Raw genomic sequence first — 4,345 nt, forward strand, 5'->3', positions numbered from 1 at the left:
TTTCTTTTTCTGAGACAGAGTTTCTATAGGTAGTCCTGGCTGTTCTGGAATTCAATCTGTAGACCAGGCTAGCCTCAAACTCAGAGATCCATTTGCCTCTACCTCCCAAGTGCTGGGATTAAAGGCATGTTCTTCTATGATAAGCAACCTACATTTTCTAGGTCAGTGATTGATGTGGGTGGGCCCAGCCCCCAGCCCACTGTGGGTGGTACCATTCCTGAGCAGGTAGTCCTAGATTGTACAAGCCATGAGGAACCAGCCAAAGAGTAGCATTTTTCCGTGGTCTTTCCTGCCTCCAGGTTCCTACTTGAGTTTTTGCCCTGGCTTCTGCTCATGATGAACTCTAACTTGTAAGTCAAATAACCATCTCCCACGTTGGTTTTGGTCATGAAGTTTATTGTAGAGGCCTGAAAAATCACTGAAGGAAGACCCCTGGCTCAGATAATATGCAGAACCAAAGAGCATTTATTCTGCAGAAACAGCCAACATGCAGGGGTCAACAATTCTTTGAAATGGTGTCCCCAGACAAAGGCACACAGACCTTCTTATAGGGAACCCAGGGCACTCTCTAGGATTAGGTAATCTAAAATTTCATTGGTGGGTGCTGGGGGGGGGGTCACAGGTGTGGTCTGCATTCCTCGGACATGAACATTCAACCACATGATGACATAGGACTGCCCAGCACAGATGGCCCATTCTGAGATAAGGTATTTCCCATTTTTGTGGTTATCTGCAGGCTGTTCTTTGAGAGGAGGTTTTATGATCTTGTTCTGGATTTTATGGTCTGTCCCTGGAGCTGATGTCTTGTGGCCTAGTTTCTGGGACTTAGGGTCTGTTTTGGGGTTGGTGCTTTTTTTCTAAATCAGGTCTGGTCCTTAAATGGAGACAAAGAGGGCTTATGTTGCCCTTCCGATTATCACAGCAGTAGAAAGCAAACCAGAACACACACTTATATTGCTTTTTGAAACAGGGCCTTTTTTTTTTTTTTTTTTTTTTTTTTTTGAACCTGAAGCTGATTCTGCTAGACTGGCTGGCTAGCAAGCCCCAAGGAGCCTTCTGTTTCCACTCCCCTGTGCTGGGATTTCAGGCACACAGTACTTGGCTTTTCATAATGGCGTTTGGAAATGAACTTATGCCCTTAAGCTTCGTGGCAAGACAGTTACCATTGAACCATCTCCCTAGCCCATTATTATTATTATTGTTGTTGTTGTTGTTGTTGTTGTATTGATAATGAGGATGATGATGATGATGCCTCATGTGTCACCCAGACTGACCTTGAACTCCTGAGCAGTTGGGACTAAAGGTATACACCACCTCACTTTTTTTTAACCACATTGTATCCAGTTTGTCATGATCGGGGGCTACCTGAACACAAGCTCCCCCAAGAGCAGGGACTTTGTTCTTTCTTCACCATTCCAACCCTAACCTGGGGAGTACTGCCTGCCACATGTTAGGCACTCAATAAATATTTGCAAAGCCATGTATGGTGGTCTATAGTGTCAGCACTTAGAAGACTGAAGCAGGCGGATTGCTGTGAATTTGGAGCCTTCCTAGGCTACAGTGTGAGATCATGCCTTGAATAATAATTAATAAATATCTGTTAAAACCTGATGTGGCCCAGCAGTGGTGGGACAAGACTTTAATTGCAGCACTAGGAGACAGGGGCAGGCAGATCTCTGTGAGTTCAAGACTGGTCTGGTCTACAGAGTGAGTTCTAGGACAGACAGGGCTACACAGAGAAACCCTGTCTCACAAAATGGAAAAAAAAAAAAGATTCAGTGGCCTTCACCAATAATCTGAGCACATGTGAGGTTGAAAGAGGAGGACTGCAAATGTAAAGACACCTAGGTGTGGTGACACACACCTTTAGTCCCAGCACTTGGGAGGCAGAGGCAGGTGGATCTCTATGAGTTTGAGGCCTGTCTGGTCTACAGAGTGAGTTCCAGGCTATATAGAAAGATCCTGTCTCAAAAAAAAAAAAAAAAAAAAAAAAAAAAAGAGAGAGAGAAAGAAAATGTGAGGTCGCCTGGGGCTATATACCAAGACCTTTTTCTAACAAAATAAAAAAGTAAAGGGAAGGACTGGAGAGATGGCTCACCGACTGCTCTTCCAGAGATCCGGACTTCAATTCCCAGCAACCACATGGTGGCTCAGAACTATCTGTAATGGGATCCAATGCACTCTTCTGGTGTATCTGGAGAGAGTAACAGTATACTCATATAAAATAGATAAATCTTTAAAGAGTCCCAAAGTACGGAAGGAAAGATGGACTGGGGAGATAGCTCAGCAGTTAAGATCGCTTGCTCCTCTCGCAGAGGACCTCGGTTCCCAGGACCCAGTTGTCTGTAATAACTGCTTGGAACTCCCACTTCAGGGCATCCAACACCTCTTCTAGTTTTCTTGGTCCTTGCCTACTTTGCACACACACACACACACACACACACACACACATACACAGAGTCTTCGCCAAGTGCCTGGGTCTGGGTGGGGCCCTGGAATACATCTCATGCCTCCCACATGGGGTCCCATCCTGAGGAAGGAAAAGTGATGCCAGGGAGGGGGAGCCCAAGCTGTGGCCCAATGGAGAGCTGGGCAGGAATTTTCCAGGGCCTTAGGAGGACGGCAGGGGCAGTGAGTGTGTGCTCAGTGGGAACAGAAGCATGATCAAATTGGTGTTCTAGAATTGATTCTTCTGGTCGTCTTTGATGGACATTTACACAGATGCAAGATGACAGGTGGACAAAGGACGTTCATTCCACCGCTGCGCTTGTCTGGATAAGCAAAAGGTGGCCGGTGACCCTTTATCCAATAGTGGGGGTCTGCTTAAATAATGTGCCCCTTTACTGAGGAAGGCTCTGCCCCTGAGAATAAAGAAAGGGGAAGCTTGCTGTGTGCTGATGTGGAAAGATCCCGGAGAACTGGCAGACAGGGAAAGATGGAGATCTGTTTAAAGGGCAACGCCTCCGGAGAGAAATGGAGAAAGTAAGATGGTACGGATTTCTTTTCTTTTNTTTTTTTTTTTTTTTTTAATTTAAATATGCAGAGGAAACTCTAAAACAATGCTGTTCAATAGAAGTTTCTGCAATGATGGAAATAGTCTGTGCTTGAGCTGGGCGTGGTGGTAGAGGCAGGCGAATTTCCTAGTTCGAGGCCAGCCTGGTCTACAGAGTGAGTTCCAAGACAGCCAGGGCTACACAGAGAAACCCTGTCTTGAAAAAGAAAAAAAAAAAATCTGTGCTTAAACGAGCCACTTCCAGGGCTGAATATCTGAATTTTTACTTTATGTTATGTATCATCCCCACCCCAGCTTTTATAAACTGGGGAGAAAACCCAGGCTTGATGTGTGTTAGGCAAGGCCTCTTCCAACTGACCTAAATCCGTAGCGTACTCCCTTTCCCATCAAAACAAGACCCTTATTATGTTTAAGACAGGGTCTCACTGTAGGATAATCTGGCCTCAAATGGTCTATCCTCCTGCCTCATCTTCCTGGGTGCTTAGTTTATAGACCTCTGTCTCCTTCCCAGGATTCATTTCTGTGCTAGTCTACTGTTGTAATTAAATGTTCTGAACAATAGCAACGTAAGGAAAGGAGAGGGCCGTTTAACTTCCAGTTCCGGGTTACAGTTCACTGAGGGAAGTCGGGGCGAGAACGGAACAAAACCCATGGAGGAACGCTGCTTACTGCCTTGCTCTCTGACTCATGAACAGCTTGAGCTTGCTTCTATAGGCTGGAGACCCACCTGCCTATGGATGGTGCACTCACCCACTATGAGCGGAGCCCGCCCACATCTATCACCCACCACCACGACAGATGCCCCACAGTCAAGGCCACAGGCTCCCTCTTTCCAAAAGACTTTGGTTGGGTGTGTCAAGTTAACCATAAAAACCAGCCAGCTCATTTGCTATGTTAATAATCAACACGTGCCGAGCGTGAGCCAGGGTGCTACAGGTCTATAATCTCAGTAAGCTGGATGCAGAGGCAGGAAAATCAGGAGTTCCAGATAGATCGGGCTCTCCTGTGTCTACAAGGACAGTGGCTAGAGAGCAGAAAGGATGACAGTGACCAGCTTCAGAGTGCTTTTATTTTATTTTTTATTTTATTTTATAGTTTGGTTTTTCGAGACAGGGTTTCTCACAGGGTTTCTCTGTGTAATCCTGGCTGTCCTGGAACTCACTCTGTAGACCAGGCTGGCCTCGAACTCAGAAATCCGCCTGCCTCTGCCTCCCAGAGAGGCAGAGAGGCAGAGGCAGAGGCAGAGGCAGAGGCAGAGGCAGAGGCAGAGGCAGAGGAAGAGGCAGAGGCAGAGAGGCAGAGAGGCAGAGGCAGAGGCAGAGGCAGAGGCAG

Source organism: Mus pahari, chromosome 20 (genome assembly GCF_900095145.1).
Source record: "Mus pahari chromosome 20, PAHARI_EIJ_v1.1, whole genome shotgun sequence".
Classification (NCBI taxonomy): domain Eukaryota; kingdom Metazoa; phylum Chordata; class Mammalia; order Rodentia; family Muridae; genus Mus; species Mus pahari.